Source organism: Myodes glareolus, chromosome 14 (genome assembly GCF_982192425.1).
Source record: "Myodes glareolus chromosome 14, mMyoGla1.1, whole genome shotgun sequence".
In the NCBI taxonomy this organism is placed as follows: Eukaryota; Metazoa; Chordata; class Mammalia; order Rodentia; family Cricetidae; genus Myodes; species Myodes glareolus.
Genome location: NC_142039.1, coordinates 59,601,714 through 59,620,825, shown reverse-complemented (window position 1 = coordinate 59,620,825; position 19,112 = coordinate 59,601,714). Strand labels below are relative to the sequence as shown.

General features: G+C 49.2%; 1 protein-coding gene and 1 long non-coding RNA gene across 7 annotated transcripts in view; one reads left to right on the top strand and one right to left on the bottom strand.

The window, feature by feature from the left end:
* Positions 1-19,112, top strand: part of Gfod1 (Gfo/Idh/MocA-like oxidoreductase domain containing 1) — a 101,394-nt gene that overhangs the window by 73,143 nt on the left and 9,139 nt on the right. The window lies entirely within an intron of this gene.
* The window catches only part of LOC146892052 (uncharacterized), a 30,177-nt gene continuing 24,685 nt past the window's right edge, over positions 13,621-19,112 (bottom strand). Inside the window, exons 3-6 of the long non-coding RNA XR_015005162.2 lie at positions 16,266-16,382; positions 15,075-15,518; positions 14,603-14,723; positions 13,621-13,840 (exon numbers count right to left, since the gene is read on the bottom strand). This is a non-coding gene — a long non-coding RNA (uncharacterized LOC146892052). The remainder of the gene's footprint in view (positions 13,841-14,602; positions 14,724-15,074; positions 15,519-16,265; positions 16,383-19,112) is intronic.

The following is a 19,112-nucleotide window of genomic DNA, read 5'->3' as shown; positions in this document are numbered from 1 at the left end:
GTCTGTTAAGCAATGGCCTGATGTCATTACCAAATGATCATTCTGGGGAGGTGGCTTTGTCAATAAAGGACTTGCTGGGCTGGACAAGCACAAGGACCTGAGTTCAATCCCTAGCCCCTACTTACAAAGCCAGATATGGTGACACATGCTTGTGATCCCATTGATAGGGAGACAAGACAAGGGAGCCTAGGACTTAGTGAGAGACTCTTTCAGGAAGGAGAAGGGGGAGAGAAGGATAGGAAGAAGAGACTGAGGGAGAAGACGACAGCTTCTGCAGGTTAGCTAGCCTCTGACCTGAGAGCACACACGTTGATGTGGACACGAACAGACACTGATGGGTGTGCACGCATGCACGCATACACAAAGGAAAAGAGACATTATTATTAGCAGAATTTCAGAAACTGTTCATGCCTTAACTTAAAAATATTTTATTGCTGAGAGAGAGAGAGAGAGAGAGAGAGAGAGAAAGAGAGAGAATGCTACTGAGGGCTGGAGGGATGCTCAGAAGATTACAGGCACTTGCCACCAAGTGTGCTGGTTTGTGTTTGATTCCTAGTGTGCATGAGATAGAAACAACTCGCTGCAGGTGTCCTCTGGCCTCCATTCATACTATGGCATGTATGCACACAGACACAGGAACATGCATGTGCACACACACAATAAGTATAAATTTTAAAAAAAACGTAGTTGCTCCTGGTCATGTGAATTATTGGGAAAAATGCCATGCATGCATAGATTCAGCCAATTTAGAGTTGCCACAAACCTCCGACTGATAGGAACCAAAGTGCCTGGGAGCAGCATGGGGCATCCTTGTACTTGATCACATTCAGTGCTCAGACAAGGCCTGTGAGGTCAGAGTTCCGTTTCTCCTCTGTAGACGTGGAAACAGAACAGAGCAAACTGGACCAGTGACCAGTACATGCACAGGGCAGCAGCCAGCGAGATAGGGCTCGTCCCCTGCGGAGCCTGCAGGTAAACCTGGCCAGCACCCAGCTTCTGTGCTTTGTGCCTCCTTCTAGCTGCTTCTTGTTTTCTTTTGTAATGTTGTTGAGGACGGAGAAAAGGGAATGTGTCCTTTGAAGGACAGAGTGTCTGAGGATGTGACTTAGATTCTGACCTCTCTCTCTAAACAATTTGTGTTTTTTTTTAAGTAATTGATTTTTATTTTATGTGCATTGGTATTTTGCCTGTGTGTATGTCTGTGTGAGGGTGTTAGATCCCCTGGAACTGGAATTACAGACAGTTGTGAGCTGCCACGTGGGTGCTGGGAATTGAACTTGGGTCCTCTGGAAGAGCAGCCCTTGCTTTTAACTGCTGAGCCGTTCTCCAGCCCCCAAACATTTCCGTTTTTAAATTTGAATGCAGGGGTTGAGGAAATGGCTCAGTCACTGACAGCCTTGTTGTGCAAGCATAAAACCCGAATTCAGTCTTAGTGCTCACATAAAGTGCAGCTGCCGTGGTGTGGGCCTTCAGGGCTTGGGTCAGGCAGGCAGAGATGGCGTCTGCAGCCCGGTCAGTCTGGCCTAATCAGTGAGCTCTAGGTTCGATTGAGAGACCCTGCCTCAAAAGACAAGCTGGTAGGACTAAGAGGTGAGTCAGAGGTTCAGGGCCTTTACTGCTCAATCATGAGGACTGAAGTGAAGGTCCCGGCACCTGTTTAATAGACTGGCATCCCACGAGGGCCTGTGTGCTCTAGTTCTGAGGGACCCGGTTGTCCTTTTCTGACCTCCATGTGTGCATACGTGTCCAGACATACAAATAAACCATAAAATGTAAACATAAGGGCCTTTGAGATGGCTTGATGGAGAGAACCAGCTCCTACAGGCTACGTGCTGCGGCGTGTGTCACCCGCCCACTCTAAATAAGAGTAATAAAAGGAAGAGATAGAGAGTGATGGAGGGAGATACTGAATATCAGCCTCTAACACATACACACACACACCTGGACACACACAGGTATACATACATATACAATAAAAATGAGACTAATGCAGAGTTCAGTATTCAGGAGAGGCTGAGACAAGAAGCTTGCTGTGGGTTTGAAGTCAGTCTAAACTGTACGTTTAGGCCTATCTGTTGCCCCCCACCCCACCCCGTGCCACTACACTGCTGAAAATATAATAAATGCAAAACTGGGGTGATATCAAAGGCCTATAATCCCAGCACTTAGGAGACTGAGGCAGGGGAATTAGATTTGCAGGCCAGTCTGGGCTGCACTGCGGTTCCAGGGCAACCCCAGGAACATAATGGGATCCTAGCTCTAAAACCCAATAGTAATAATGCAGAGTTTTCGATTTAGTTCCAAATGCATTTGGTTCCTTTTCATATAAAATACATTGTATTAAAGGGGAAAAAAAGCCAAAGCCCACTCTTCTGTCTTGAAACTCATCAGACTCATCAAAGGACACTCTGGAGGGATGCCAGTGGCCATGTGTCTTTCCTGACACCTCTGCTGCAGGTAACCACTGCCATTTCAGGATTCCCAAGCCTTTGCTGGCCCTTGGCCAGAGGTGTTTCCTGTTCCCACCCTGCCCTCTTATTTTGGCTTAGTGTCTAGCCAAGAATGAAGCCAGATGCTTGTTCACCAGTTGGTACTAGGGCCTCAGGCCTTCCCCAGCCGTCTCTCTGATTTATGATTTGATATAGCTTCCAGCCTTTCAGGATCAGGCCAAGGACTGAAAATGAAAGAGAAAGCAAAAGGTCACCTGGGAAGTTTGGGGCAATTTCTCACAGCAGGCCACTGTCCTCAGGTGTAGAGACCATGGTCCCGAAGCCTGCTCCCTGGCCTATTTCTAGGCCCTGTCCAGGTAGCCACCTGTCTCAGGTGCCCTTGCCCCTTCCCTGGAGTGTTCTCTGACACCTGGCCTCTCCGTGACTCTGCAAGTGTGGGTCTTTGAGGGCCACCATGCACATTTGCGGTCGGTACCGCTCAGCTCCCTGTCCATTCCTGGGAGGTGAGTACCTCTCCCCTGATACAACACATCCCCATATCTACCTCTGACTCTCCTCTGGCTGCTGTTGTGGGTGTGGTGTCTTTGAAACAGTAAAGATGTGTTCTCTAACCATAGCATGGTGGCGGACCGGGCTTGCTCCGGGAGCTTCAAGCAGCCGCCTACACATCTTGACTTGTGACCTCTGTGTGAGCTCATCCCAGTGACTTGCTCTACAACCTCTGGTTACTCCTGCTCATCTCTCGCCTCCTTCCTGGGCTGGGCACTGTGATTACAGTGGGCCACCTGGGTAATCTGGGCTCCTTACTTTCTCATGACCCTTGGCTTAATCCCATCCGCAAAGTCCCCTTTCTCCCCCTCACAGAGGGGAATGCTCACAGGTTCTGGGGGTTAGGATACTGACTGACACTCTGAAACCTGCACTACCTCAGGACTGTAGGGACAACAAGGAATTGTCCCCTCCAGTCTGAAGGATTTTTAGAACAAACAGTCAGAGCGAGACAAGGAGACACAGAAGACTCACAAATGTATTACACTCACGGGGGCAGGGTAGGCTGTTAAATGTTTTTGGTCCAGCATCTCTTGGGAAACTATACACCCTTTCTGTAGGGGAGGGAGGGAGGGAGAAACGTCAGTAACTTTTAGGATAAGAGTTAGTGGGTTTTAGGGGAACTCAATGGACTTGGAGACCATTCGGTGACTAGAGACAGCGTATTGGTCCTGTAGAAGAGGAATTGAGGATCATAGTGAGTAATAGGACTCTGTCCAGGTGCGTGGATGAGTCTGCTGTTGGGTCCAGTCTTCTGTGGTCACTAGCTTTCCAGTAAGAAGCCTGAAGGCAGGCAGATAAGGAAGCTTTGAAGAAAGTCGATTCCTGTCCCAGAAGCAGTGTGTGTGTGTGTGTGTGTGTGTGTGTGTGTGTGTCTGTGTCTGTGTCTGTGTCTGTGTATATCAAGAGAAGATGGGAGATGGGAAGATGTTGGATTCAGAGTTGGCTATTGTGCTAGCCGTCCTGTCAGGAAGGTATCTTTTTCTCACCCTCAGTAGGACTGAGGGTGTCTCCAGCTCTTGGGAAAAGGTCCCTATCCCTGCAGGTGATGGTGCTGCTATGTTATTATCACCCCCACACCTTGACCCCATTACTCAAGTTCAAATTCTGACCTGGTTGCTGTATTGGTTCTGTGATGTGGCACAGGGTAAATATATGACCCCTGAACTTCAATTTCCTCATCCTATAAAACGGAGACAGCGATCTAACCGCGGGGACGCTCAAAGATGAAGCACTTGGCACAGTGGCTGGTGGACAGTGTTTGGCAGATGGCAGACATGATTGCTTGCTCCCCCCAGGGTTTGTACATTGGATGGAAACATTTATGTGGGAAGGTTTCTTTGGTGGGAAGGAAGGGGAAGGAGGTCACAAGGTCTCCAAACCGCATCCTTTTGGAGTCCTTAGGCCAAGTGGAAGGGGGCTGACATTTGTGCGTCAGTGTTAGGTAAGCTGGCTTTGCTAATCAGGATGTTACTCTCTATGCCTATCTAGGAGGAAGCTAGAAGCTGAGGAAGGGACTGACTTCCTCATCTGCCTTCCCAGGGTCAAGTGTGGCTTCTCTAGTGCCTGAATGCCAGCCTAAGCCAGGAACCTCGTGTTACACTACAAGAAAGGAAAAACGAGATACCCCTGTAGGAGACAAATGTCACTGGGGATGGGAGAGGGATCTTACCAGACAAGAACAAGTATAGAAAGGATTAGTTGGAGAAAATTTATTAAGGAAAATATACCGCTTGGAGAGGCAGAGCTATAGCCGGTGGGCAGAGCAACAGGGTGGCGGTGACTGATTCTGGGAAGGACTAGGCCTTCGCTTGCCACAGTTAAGAGAAAGTATTTGATCTTGTCTCATGATTCTATGGGGTCCTTATCCAGATAGATGAGGGTGCTATCTTGTCACATAATTTTGCAGCTCCCATTGTCTACTAAGATTGGCTGATGGGGGTAAGGGTCATGGGTCTGGAGGAGCTAGACTCTAAAGAGTTGTGTTAAAAACATCTCGAGGCATTGAGGTCAGGCTCCAGATAGTCAGGGTCTGGTTGTTAAGGTCTGGGAACTTCTGCCTTTAGTTTTGCCCCCTTTGTCTCTATGGCAAGGCTGTAATAATTTATCGGGGTTTATAGGCTCTTCATTTCCTAGCCCGTGCTTCCTGTTTGAGGACAGCGCTGAAGGCCATGCCTTTCATCAGATAGATATGTCCTTTTCCTATTTAATCCATTTTGACAATTCCCTCTAAAAACACAGGCCCCGTCTTGGTCCATTTTGTGTTGCTATAACACAACACCTGGGGCTGGACAGTGTATACTGTTTGGCTCATAGGGTGGGCCCAGTCACTGGGACATATGCTCGTGAGGAGGATAATGGGATAGACTCCAGGCCCTTCCTCTCTTTGATTCTTTTGCTTCCCAGTCATGATATTAACAGCCTTACATCTCCATGTGTCCCTGGCATCATGTGCCCCACAGGCTTCGAGAACGGAACCAACTGATTGTGAGCTGAAACCTTCAAGATGGAGCCAAAGCCAACATTTCTCTTTATAAGTCATTCATCTCAGCTCTCTGTTATGGGAACAGAAAGCTGCCAACGTGGTGCTATTCTTACCAACTGTTAGCTCTTATTCTTCTCTGGAACAGTGCTTCAATTTTCAGCCAGTGTTCTTTAGGATTTTGTTTATTTGATTGTGGTGGAAGAGGCTTAAGACAGAGTTTCGTATAGCCCAGGCTTGCCTTGAAATCCCCGCTTTGTGCTGAGGGTGACCTTCAACTTTTGACCTGGGACTCCAGGTGTATAGATAGCATCATACCCAGAATTGTTCTAGGACCTAAGTCCTAGACGTGGGGGTAGGGGTAGGATGGGAGGGGGCTTGAATTGCCTTTATCTCAGGTGCTTTGATTTGCCCACACCATGCCTCACCTATAGCACTCTGTTTAATACCTGTGGAGTCTGAGCCTGCACATAGCAAGCACACAGCTATTCAGTGAACTGGACGATCCTGCCAGTTCTCACAAAACCACTGATAAAAGCAGAGCAATGCTTCTCTCTCTAAGCTCAAGTGCAGGATCAGAGTCCTTTGTGGACTCCATGTTCATCATGAAGGTAGGATGGTCTTTAAGGGCCTTTCCCATCACAGCCACTCTTCCCATTGTGAAGGACAGTACTGAGGACGACGGTTTCCAGGGGTACTCTTGGCTGCCTGATCTCTTCTACGGTAAGCTCATAGGAGCAGGTGCCTGTGTGGAATTTTTTTCTTGACTGTCCTATCTTGAGATAACACATGCCTGACATCAGACCATCAACCTTGCATCCAACACTCACCTTCTCTGCTCTCCCCTGGCATTGGGTTGCAGTAGTTGCTAAGCAACAACGTATCTGTAGCAGTGCCTGGTTGGTCAGCAGATGCAGAAGACAAGACCAACACCACAATTCCTATCAGAGACTTCCAGCTGTGAGATACCCCAGGGGCTGGAACGTGAACTCTGCTGCGTATTAACATCTGAGCTCCTAGGGGCTTCTTCTTCTTGTGGCTTGGGTCTGCCTTTTGACATGGTGGAAAATTCTAGAGTTATGAAATGATCGATTCAAACTTTAACTACATGGGCCAAGAAGTTTACTAATTATAGAGGAATTCAAGATGATTTACAACAAAATTCTCTATCTTCCTTTATATTAAAAACCCACCCAAAGGGTAGCTGGTTATTTTACTTTGTACCAGAGAGCTCAGGAAACTTTATTTTGGAGGTCAAGAAGGTGCTAACCTCATCAGACTCCCTCCTCAGGGGTCCTGCATACACAGTCATTGTTTTCCTTCTTTCTCACGCCTCCTTGGAGCTCCACTCATTGCTAAGCTTCTTATAGCCAAGTTCCCAGTTTTATTATAAATTACCAGTAAGTATTAAAGAGCCCCTGCGAAACTCAAATACTACAGTAGGGGCAACCTGAAGTACTGACTGGCATAAAACGATCTCCTTTCTAAAAAATTGGTTGTTGTGCCTTGATAGGTGGGTAGGTGCTGTGACACAGAATGTTCTAGAACACAGCTTCCTAGTCTCTATTTACTGTGCCTTTTAATATGCAGGAGAGCATTACAGCCCTGTTGGGACTCTGGGGACAGAGCCTGTCTTTTTCTCATCCTGACCTCTTTTTAAGGGCCTCAGAGCATCATAGGGATGAAAAAGTATTAAACTGTCACTCCAGACCTGGTGTGGTGGTGCACACCTTTACTGCCAGCACTCGGGAGGCAGAGGTAGGTGAATCTCTCTGAATTCCAGGGAAGCCTGGTCTACAGAGTGAGTTCCAAGACAGCCAGGGCTATGTAAAGAGATCCTGTCACAAACAAACAAATAAACAAGCACAATAAAAATAAATAAGCAAAAATGGCATGGCATTGCAGAGTTAGCAAGATGACTCTCACCAAGCCTGAGGATCTGAGTTCCATATCCAGAACCCAAGAGGTGGCAGGATAGAACTGAACCTACAAGGTATCTTCTGACTTTCATGTGTGTGCCATGTCATGCATTCATGTGTACACACACACACACACACACACACACACACACACAGAGAGAGAGAGAGAGAGAGAGAGAGAGAGAGAGAGAGAGAGAGTTAGTTTTAAATAGTCTATTCCTACCCCACTTCTTCAACTACAGGTAGGGTCCTCCATACCTGACAAGTCACATGAGGGCCACAGGCTGCTCTAGCTCTGAAGGAGACTTGTTGGGGCCATGTAAGCCCAGGCACTTCGTTTTTTAGGGACTGCTTACACCACACAGCCTGCTGTGCTTGGAAATGCTTGCAAAAGAAAACAAACAGCCAGGCCTCTTTCTAGCCTGTGCCAAGGCAATGAGTCTCCTCTCAGTTCCCCCAGGTGGTCTGCCTTCCTTTGGATGATTAGGGTTGCCCAAACTCTCACCTCAGGGAGAAAATTAAGTGCTGTCCCTTTAAGAGATAAAGGCTACAGAAGAGAAGATATCAACTGGCTTCCGGGCTGCCTGGAGTCAAGTACTTTGTGAAAACCCTCTCAAGCCATTCCTCACCTTCAGTTTTTTTTTTTTTTTTAAGATTTATTTATTTATTAGGTATACAACATTCCTTCCATGTATGCTTGCATACCAGAAGAGGGCACCAGATCTCATTACAGATGGCTGTGAGCCAACATGTGGTTGCTGGGAATTGAACTCAAAACCTCTGGAAGAGCAAGCTGTCAGTGCCCTTAACCTCTGAGCCATCTCTCCAGCCCCCTCACCTTCAGTTTTTAAGGCTCTGAGCTCGGCTGGCAGGATATAATTATTGAGGGGCATGCAGTCTGACCCCCAGTATAAACACAGTTTGTGGGTGTGTGCCTGTAATCCCAGAGCGTGGGAGGTGGAGGCAGGAGGATTGGAAGGTCTCCCTACACAGGGAGCTCGAGGCCAGCCTGAGTTGCCGGAGACCCCCATCTCAAAACAGATCGAATCATGAGCAGCAACCCAAGCTGAGTTTTATGATTTAGCCAGAGAAATTTGCCTCTCTCATAGCTAGCCAAGCCTCCCTTATTTACCAGAAGCAGCTAATGGGCAACCTTTGCCCTACATTTGGCCAGCCTGGCCTCCCCGTGGCCACTCCAGACAGATAGTAAAGCTTTCAAAGCCTCTGCCTGGGCTCTGCATAGCGTAAAGTGAACTTGGCATTGGTTACCGTGTCTAATTCTTATATGTGGCTCACTTCACCCTCTTCAGCCTCTTAGGGAGCTTGCAGGCCACCTGTTATTGTCTTTGCAGCCAGGTCCCAGGAGCTCTGGGATTTACAGACCTTCCCCTCCCACCCCCTCCTCTACACTGTCACTCCCTTAGCGCTCAGCCAATGACTTGTTTTGAATTCCAGCAGTAACCGCTGACTTGTGCAGTTTTTTTTTGCATCCCTTATTGACCTCAGCAGGCCATTAGGAGCATTTCTGTGCCTCGGGTCGGTTGCCCTTGCTCTGTGCTCACTGCAGCCCTTAGAAATGGGTGTAAGGACTTTAACTTTATACACATAGCAACCAAGCAAGCTTCCTCCGTGTCCAGTGGCTGTGCTTACAGCATTTGCAAACCGGAGCCTGTATCACATGGCCCCCATTCTTCTCTATTCTGTCTTCTGCATGTTGGGTTCTTTTTTGCGGGGAGGGGGTGGGGCTTTGAGACAGGGTTTCTCTGTGTAGCTTTGGAACCTGTCCTGGAACTTGCTCTGTAGACCAGGTTGGCCTCGAACTCACTGAGATCCGTCTATCTCTGCCTCCCTAATGCTGGGATTAAAGGCGTGCGCCACCACCACTTGGCACATGTTGTATTTTTAGTAGGTGTGCAGTGCTTCCCCTGCCTAATCCCAGGAGGGCTCTAGAAAGCTAGGAAACATGTGGTATTTGAGGAGCATTTTACCTGCCCACACAGAGGCCAGAGGGCTGAGCTTAGCTGACTGGGATTTTTTAAAGAGGGGGTGGTTCTTTTACAGACATCTCCAGGAGGCAGGGGAAGTAGATGGCTAGAATGACAGTCCCCAACCCACCAAGAACCTCAACCAATAAGGATAGAATTTGTGTCAGGGAGTGGTGCTGGTACAGAGCATCCAAAGCCCTTGTTAGCATCCCTGCCACCTCAGCCTGCAAATGAGGTGCTATGGCTGCCTCCCCCCCCCCCATCAGCATGGGTCTCCACCTTTCTCCCTCCCTCCTCATGTATGGGGATCAGGTGAGATCTGTGATTGGGCAAACCCACGGGTGTGCCCCCGCTTTCACGGCAAAGGCTACTGGGGAAGAGAGCCACTGGCTTGGCTTCAATACAGTGTGTGAGAGGGGGAATGGTAAAGACACTGCTGACATGACCACTCCATTATGAGGGGGAAGGTTTTTTACTGTGACGAGTAGAGAGAAAATATTCAGGGGCATCTAGAAGAGTCTAGGGCAGAGAAAGAAGAAAGCAGACTGGACATGAGGCCATGGGAGAGAGTAATGGCGATAGAAAGATAGCAAGAGATAGGGAATGCGGCACAGAGAGAGAACAAGAGTGGGCGGAGAGAGAGAGAATAGCAAAAGATAGACCAAGAAGAGCTATAGACGGAGCGTGGGGTGGGCAAATCCTGTGGATTAGAAGAGTAGCTGAGAGAGGCTGCAAGGCCAGGATGCTGCTGTGGACCATGAAATGTGGACCAGATACTTGTGATGCTGAGGGAGCCCGGAGGCCAGCATGGGTTTTGACACACTATTGAGTGCCACAGGTATATGTCAGCTGGAGAGCCATCTGTCCCCTCTGCCAGAAGTAAGGGAACTGACTCCTTTGGGGGGGAACAGAAAACCTGTTTCACAAGTTCCTGAGGAAGGCTGGCTTTTATCCAAGACAGAAATCCTTCTGTAGTCCAGCCTGAGCTCATTTCTGGATATTCGGACCTCTTGTGAGACCTAACATACAGCAACTGTGCCTCCTACCAAGAACCTTAGGTGTGGGGCACATCCCAACACACCAAGAAGATAGAGGGGCTGGGCACACTCCCCAAACGACTCTTCCTGGGTGTCCAAACATGCACACATACCCTTGGATGACTGTCCTTGAGCTTGGTCCCAGACTGGACAGCCGCGGGCTGACAATGTCGGTGACGGTGCTCTAGGAGGTGGCTTGTTGATAATTATCCCCAGCTGTCCTGAGTGGCGCAGGCTCTGGTTTGCCTGGGGCTATGGGAGGGGATTGTGGCCGTCTCCTAGCTAAGGCTCTTTTTGGGTTAGGGGCTATAAGGCCCAGGGTCCTCACGGTGTATGTCACCTGTCTCCCCTGACTGAGGAATGAGAATGAGGGTTCTTCACTTCCTTGGGTAGGATTTGGCCACCTGAGGTGCTTTGGTTCTTGCAAGGGCCTGCAATACTGTGAGTCTTGATGCCCTAGGTGTTATGAACATGACCCAGCAATGTTTTTCTCATGGGACCCAGCCTTGAGGTAAAGCCTCGGGCAAAGATGAAGTCACAAAGCACCTTTGGCCAAGAGAGCTAGTGCTGACTTGTGGAGGGCAGAGCCTTGGCGTGTGTTTGCTGTGGAGCCCTGTCACCACCATGGCCGGTCTCCTCAGCCACCCTCCTCCCTGAGAGTAATCTCTCAGTTCATCTGGCCAGTTTATTGCCTCAGATGTGGAGTAATCAGACAGTTGACCTCAGGAAGACAGAGCAACGGCCCTCTTGTCCTGTGGGCAACCTCTTTCTCCTTCTTACTTTCCCCCTCTGCTCTTCAAGCCCCAGGCTTTGCCACCTCCGTGGCCCCTCACCCACATCTCATGAGCTGGGAACTTCTTCCTGAATGCTTCTGGCAGCCCCGAGGCTCCGACATTTGGTACAAATCCTTTCCCAAGCAGCCACTGTCTAGCCAGAAAATGGGAGGCATTGGGGCTGGCGAGATGGGTCAGCAGGTAAAGACGCCCTCCACCATGCCTAACTTCCTGGCTTGACTGGTGGTAGGGAGGAGAGAACCAACTACCCTAGTTATCCTCTGACCTCCACAACTGTGCCATGGTACATGCGCACCCAGCAAATGATGAATGTAAACAAAATCCTTTTTAAAAATTAATGAGAAGCCTAGGTCTCGGAGATCATAACCCTGCCACACAGCATGGACCTGGTGTGTATCGCTGGTCTTAGCCACAATTGGAAAGCCTCAACTTTCCCCCATTCTGCCAGAAGCAAGCCACATGGCACTAGTGTGGTGCTTTGCGGGCACAGAGTAGCTCGAGTTCTCTTTTCCTTCCTACTGCTGCCCCACCCAGCACCTGCTAATGCTGTGTGGAGAGAGCCAGAGTGGGGACACAGTCACCTTGGTAACAAGGAGACTAATAATAGGTTAATAATAGGTTCTTTTTAAAACCCTGGAGTACCTCACTGTGTCTCTCTGATGGAGTAACAGCTCCCGAAAGAGCTAGCGTTGGGAAGGGCGTGCAAGACAGACGCAGGGAGGGGGCACCACGCTGGCAGATGCCAAAGGCTCCATGCTTCCTATGACTGCAGCCTCAGAGCTGCTCCCTAGAGCTCCCCGCAGGAGGTGCAAATGAGCAGACAGCTGGGAGTCACTGGTGGAGAGCGCCCCTCCACCCGCCCACTGGTGGATGACCTCTGCCCCTCGGTAGCACTCCCTTTACCAGCTCAGTGGCAGAAAGGAGACCTTGGGTAACAATAACTGATCTAACTGAAGCGTGTCTAAGGCAGAATGTTCCAACTAGCCAGCGCTCCAGAGGAAGTCAGATGGCCAGTAGGAGGAGGAGTTAGCCTTCTTTTACTGCTTTTGTTTCAGTCCTGGGGATGGAGCGAAGGCCATGCTAAGCAGCTGCTCTCCCCCAGCCTCCCTTCTTTGAGATGTTGCCTAATTTGAAGTCTATGGTCTTTCCTTACCTACAGGGAGGATAGTGTTTCTCTTGACAACACTGGCTTCAAGCAGCAGGTAGTTTGTGTTAAAGGCTATGAGGGCCTCTGGAGACACCAGGAGTTGCGGTGAGAACTCACACTCCACCCATGGAGGGGGAATGAAATTGTTGTCGGACCTGGTAACCTCACGGAACCCATCCGTTTCTGTTCTCTTTTCTACTGACTGATGACACTCTGCCTTTTGCCCCATCTTCCATCACTGCCCCGAGTGACTACTTCGATAGAGGAAATTATGGCCGCCATCGCTTTTCTTTTCTCTGTTCCTGAGATCCAGCGGGTGCCTTGGACTCTGTCCTGTCTGAGTGGGGGATGGTGGTCAAGACTCGTGAGTGGCTGCTCCTCGGCATCATCTGGTTATTTAGCAGGCCTCAACTGCTGAGTGTCCACAGTCCTGGCCGGCTCCGTACTCCACCCCTCCATCTTTCTGCCCTTCTAGGCGAGTCCACATCTGTAACCTGATGGCATGGAAAGACTTCCCCAGATCCGCCTACCTGGGGACCTGGCCACTACTCAGAGCTTGGTTCTGGCAGACTCCCCTGCGGTCTCCACACCTCTCTTACACCTCCCCTAGGCCAGAAGCAGCATCTGGTTGCTGTCACCAAATCCCTGACAGAAACCACTTAAGGGAGGAGAGGCTTATCTTGGTTAGCAGTCTGAGGGGATTCTGTCCTTTAGGGAAGGGAATGCATAGCAGCAGGGAGCATGCAAGTGGAACTCCAAGAAACAGGAAACAGAGATGAGGCAGGAAGCGGAAGTGCACTATAAACCTCAAGGCCTTCCATGACCCACTTCCTCTCGCTAGGTCCCACTTCCCAAAGTTCCACAACCTTCCAAACAAACACCGTGAGCCCACAGAGGAAGGGAGAGATTTCACATCTAAAACAAAACATCTGGGAATGTCCAGGCTGGGAGGAGCTGTCTGGAGATTTCCCAGCAGCACATTTTTAGTGTTACTGTTGCCTCGTGGAGATGTTTGGCGTTTGGGGTATGATCCCCGCTACTCATTCTGTTATAGTAATGCTCACAAAACAGCATAGGAAATTTCTATTTCACACAGGGCGCCTGTTCAAAAGGGAACTGGGGCAACGGACTGGAGTCATAGCATTGTTGGGCATGGAGACCCACTCTGTGCTGCCACCAGGACCAGAGGAGTCTGCCTTTAGAGATCTTAGCTTGGGTAAAGCCCCATCCTTGGCTTTGTTGAAGAAAAGAATTTCAGGATGAGCCAGTAAGAAGCCCAGCTGGAGTTTATTAAAAGGCATTTTTTAGTAAATGCAAGAAGCCAAGTCAACAGGAAGGTGTTAGGGAATGAAGGCGACTTACCCAGGTGTGGGCTTCTGGAAGGAGGCACCGTCTTTACAACAGTTATGCGTGGGATTTCAGTTATTTCTGGTTAGGAATCGCAGTTTTGTTCCTGAGGTGCTGGCACCTGACGGGGCTATAAAGGTGAACTCTGGATCATTGGGGTGCAGGAAGCTAGAGCCCCTCCACTATCAACACATTAATAGGCTTGTTTGCAAGGCGTGAGGCCCTTCCTTAGGTTACATCCACTAAGGCCTTGAGCTGGGTTTATTGATATTTTAGCATTCTTATTTATCAGGATTTCTACATAAATATTGTGTGCAGGCAACCGTTGTGAGTTGTGCTGGTGAGCAGCTCCAAGCAGACTCCAGAGTAGAGGGCTGCTTGCCCTTCCCGTGTCCCCGGAATTTTCCATCATCTTTCTATCCTGCCTCCGTGGGGAGGGTCTGTAATGAATACGGGGTGGAGGGAGACACACACACGCTAGACTTGGGGTGCATCCAGTGTAGACAAGTCTACACGGCTACTTCAGTTCAGTTCCAGGCCCCATCACTGTCAACCATACCCATTTCCTTTCATTAATGGTGACCCTCTTTCCGAGCCCGGCGACGGCACCCAGGGCTGTGACAAAGGAGCTGAATATGGGTCACCCTGACCCATTTCCATCTCAAGTTCAGAATTAGGGTGGAAACTTAATCAAGTTGCTCTGAGACTTGCAATGCCACCGAGCTCTGCATGAGGCTCCCCAGCCCCCTCTGCCCTGATTTCCGATGCTCGCTCACTACAGTCACACACTCTCTTCCCAGCGTCCTTTGGGGCTGCATGCTGCAGACATTGCTTGTGCGCATAGACCCCCCCATAACCAGTGATGATGGGGAACACATAGCAGGGTGCATACCTGTGCAAAGAACCACCACTCCAGTCTTAAACTGGGGTGCTCAGAGACAGGGGTCGTGTACAAGATCAGATGGGCTCCAGTTCAAATCCCAGATCTGACCGGTGACCTCCAGAGATCCCATCTGTAAGAAGGGGATGGTATTTGTGTCTGCTTCCCAGGATTGGTACAGGCTGAACTGTAGAAGTGTAAGTAAAGCGTGGAGGCTCCTCTGGCAGAAAGTAAATGCTTAACTCAAGGCGGCGGCTGCTATTTTTAAAAATATTTTAAATGACGTGTGTGTCAGGGGGTAGGGTATGTGCATGTGGCTATAGGTGCCTGCAGAGGCCAAGAGGCCTCAGAGACCCCTACAGTTAGTGACAGGCAGTTGTGAGTTGCCCCATGCAGGTGCTAGGGATAGACCTCACTCAGGTCCTTTGCCAGAACGGTATGTGCTCTTAACCACTGAGCCAGCTCTCCAGTCCCGTGTACTTACTATTTGAAAGCAGTGGCATTTGTTTTCCAGGATCAGATGAGTCTTCTGAATCGGGAAGTTGCCCCTGTCAGATGCCCAGGCAGATGAGGAGTGGGGTTTGTCTCTTCAGTGGAGTTTGTACAGGGAAGAGGTCGGGGCAGGGAGGGGGACTGGATGAGCCACCTGTGTTGAGGCTTTTACTTCTTAAAGTATGTGGGGGGTGAGGGAGGCTGGAGGGTTGAAAGTGGGGGTGGAGCAGGGCCGGGGAAGAGTTGGGAGAGGAGAGAAAGGATAGATGGAGACAAAGCTAGACTAAAGGGCAAGCTGCTGTGAGCGGGAGCTGGCCACCTGTCCCACCTGCCCCACCTCTGGGTGACAGACAGTGAGAGGTTGGCATCTATTGTGTCCAGGACTTTGGCTCTCACTCCTTTGTCTCCTTCACTTCAAGACCTGGTTCTGCTTCACCTTTAAAAAATAACAACAGAAAGACTTTATTTTTAAAAAAAAAAATAGTGCTAGGTGTGGCGATGCATGCATGCATGCCTCCAGTCCCAGACTCTGGAGGCAGAGGCAGGTGGATCTCTGTGAGTTTAAGGCTAGCCTGGTCTATATTGAGAGTTCCAGGCCAGCCAGAGCTACATAGGAAGACCCTGTCTCAAAATAAACAAAACAAAACCCAGGAAAAAAAAACACAAAAATTTTATGTGTATTAGTATGTATGGAAATCAGAGGTGTCAAGTCCCCCACCCCCGGGGGGTGGCTGGAGTTACAGGCTGTTGTGAGCCATCTGGCATGGAGTGCTCAGAACTGAGCTCAGGTCCTCTGGAAGAGAAGTCCATGTTCTTAACCACTGAACCATTTCTCTAGACCCCCAACACAATTACTTTTGAATGACAGGTTCTTTTAGGAATCTAATGAGTCTAACCTTGAGAAAATTGCACTCCACAATAGGCACAGTGTTTTTGTAAACAATCCAGATTTGGTGGCTGCTAGGATCTCAAATAAGAACCTTTGTTTTAGATCATTTTTTAAAGGAGCCATCATCTTAAGGTTGAATAGGCAAACTCCTACACAAGCTTCAGAACCCAGCCAAAATGTTACCTCTTGAATATAGCTTTCTCACTTGCCCAGAACAGTTGGACAGCCCCTCTTTCATGCCATACTGCATTGCTTGCTCATCTCTTGGATGACCTGCACCCTGTAATCACTCACTGCCTGGTTGGTTTCCTCTGCTGATTGGATTGGGAGCTCCTATCCATCTTCCTCACTTCTTGGTCCCAGGGTCTGGGAGTGTTGAAGGTTCAACTATAAGTTAGGATAAAGTGTTACCTGCAGAAAAGGTCAAGAGTCAGGGTATAAGTTAGGGTAAGGAGTTATCTGCAAAAATGACTGCTCTATATCCTCTGACAAGGGGAGGAAAGCCCATCTGGTGGAATGTCTTTTGGGGGTTTTGCCAGTCTGCTGTGACAGTTGCCCAGGACTTCCAGATCATAAGCGGCCGTCAGCACGAGTGGAATGACCAGGAAGAAGCTTGGGAACCTGGCATTGGTCTTGAAGATTCCACCCGATTAGATAAGGGACTGCGTAGTTGGAACTATGCCAGTGGCAGTAGATGTGGGGTTGGGGTACTTTGAGGATCCTGGCTGCTTCTGCCTGGATGACTCTGGTTCCTGGGTGGCCACCATCCTCTGCCTGCTCCTCAAGAGCTCAGAATGTAGGCGTCTTTCCCCAGAGTGTCCATGGGAAACTCCTCACCTAGGTTCCCAGGATGTGTAGGCACTATTTGATAAAGGATGACCCGCAGAAGTTCTGGTCTTTTGGTGGTCAAGACCTGAGTCAGAACTCAGTCACAACTTGGAGATCCTGAGCATGAAGGAGATGAGGGAAACCGCTGCTTACAGATGGCTTTAGTATCTTACAGTTGGAAATGTCTTCCATCTGTAGCATCAATTCCTTGTGAAGGCCATGGGCATTTAGCCCAGTGACAGGAAACACACTCAGCGGGTTGGAAGAAACTGTGAGGGACCTTAGGAGGGCATCAAGCTTCTGCTTCTGATGACGAGCCCCTCCCACCTCCTGCCAAGAGTATGTTTACCATCCATTAGGCTCCCGGTTTCAGCCCCATGCCTACAGGGGAAGGTTCCTACTTTTTCTCCTTAATAACCATGTAGCTCTCACCTTATTTGTTGGTGTGGGGGGGGGGGTTCCAGTCCTAAAAATGAAGTTAGGTTAGATACAGAGGTCTCCAAAGACCTGTCTTAAGGTCTGCATCATTCTGAAAAGGACAGTTAAGAAGCCTTCCCCAGAAGACCAAGATGTGTTCTCACACTAACTCTTGGTCACACAGAACCACATGGACAGATGTGGCAGTATCCCAAGCTACTTATTTCTGGGCATGGGGACAGGTCTCTCAGTGAGGCAGCTGAGTTTGGAGCTGTGAGAACAGTCTGTAGCCACTGGGGTGAAGTTACAGGGTGGCTAGTATTGGTCACAGCTGCAGTGGGCATGCAGAATGCCTGCCGGATCCCATTGCTGGGAACACCAGAGGACTTTGATGGAACTCTCCCAGTGTTTGCAAAATGTTTAGGGTTTGCAAAACCACAAAGACTTCTTCTCAGTCACTTCTTTTGCCTTTCATCCACTTTGCCCTTCCTGTGTGTGCAGAGAGATGGAATCCATGTGTTCCAAGTGCTTTTGTTGAGTTCACCACAGTATGAATATTCTAGGAGATTGTTGGACGTTCCCAGGGTCGGGGTCCTCTGCCCTTGAGGGCAGATACATTCGCTATGAGGTGTGCTATTACACCTTATGTGGCATACTGCCACAAGGATATGGGGTGGTGGCCATGGCTTTCCCATCCTTTCCTTAGAGAAGGCACAGTCTGTCTGACTGCATATGGTGAGTCCAAAACAGCATGTTCTCTGGTGATGCAGCTCTCTGATCCCAGCTACTTGGGAAGTTGAGGCAGGAAGATCAACTCAGTGGACTAACGGGGCTATTAAAGTTCTGCCTGGGTAACCTAGCCAAACCCTGCCTCAAAAAAAGGAAGGGAGGGCGGGCATTGGATCACTGGCAGAGGTCTTTCCTAGCATGCCATGAGACCTTGTATTTTACCTACCAGCACCACATGCAAAGAGATTCTAACAGCTGGAGCAGGGCTGGGGGAGCATGCACAGAGCCTGAGCCTCTGAAACTCAGTAAATTCAAGGAGTCCAAGAGATAAGGGTCTTTTCCCATCACTCTGAGTAGAGTCTCCCTGTCTCCTTCAAGTGTAGAAAACAAAACCAAAAAAAAAAAAAAGGCATTTTTTTTCCCCTGATCATTGCAGGCAACGAAGAACAAATAAAATTGGAAGTACTTCAGCTCAGGGAGAGAGTACCCACGATGGCTGTGTCAAGCCCTCGTTCAGCCTCTAGACTACAAAACTCTAGTGACCAGAGTTAGAGTAAACCACTGAAATAAAAACAAAATAAGAGTAAACCACTGTGAGGGTTCCCTGCCAATGCACGCTTCTGTCTCCTTCAAGGGCGATGGTGTCATAGCATGCAGCCTGTTCACACACTGCTGCAGCGCAGTCATCTTGCGTGTCTTTGAACCTCGTGGGTGCCGTCTCCTGTGGGTGCTCGCTATTCTGTTGCAAGGCTGCACCCCAGTTTCCTTATCCATTCTTGGTCACCTATGCAGTTCCCAGGTTTTTGCTCTATAAATAAAACGTACAAAGCACCTTTGGAGCAGCAACTGTTTGTGCTTTGGATTTTTTTCTTTGATTTCTAGAAGTTGCTTACAATGTTCAAGGACAGTATACAAAGGTGTTACTAAAACCCATCTGCAAAGCATGGCTGTCCCAGACTGCAGGCCAAGGGCTAGGTATGACCATACCATTGACAATATTAAGTTTATAGCCTTGAGGATCTTACTGGATGTGGGAACCCATGGCCTGCAGCAATAGCCCAATGGGAGGGATGCTGTACCCACGAGGATCTATCTGCGGATTTGGGGATGGGGTGGTATTCTGTGTATACTCATCCTCCGTTTTCCAGAACACTCCTCGGAGGCCTT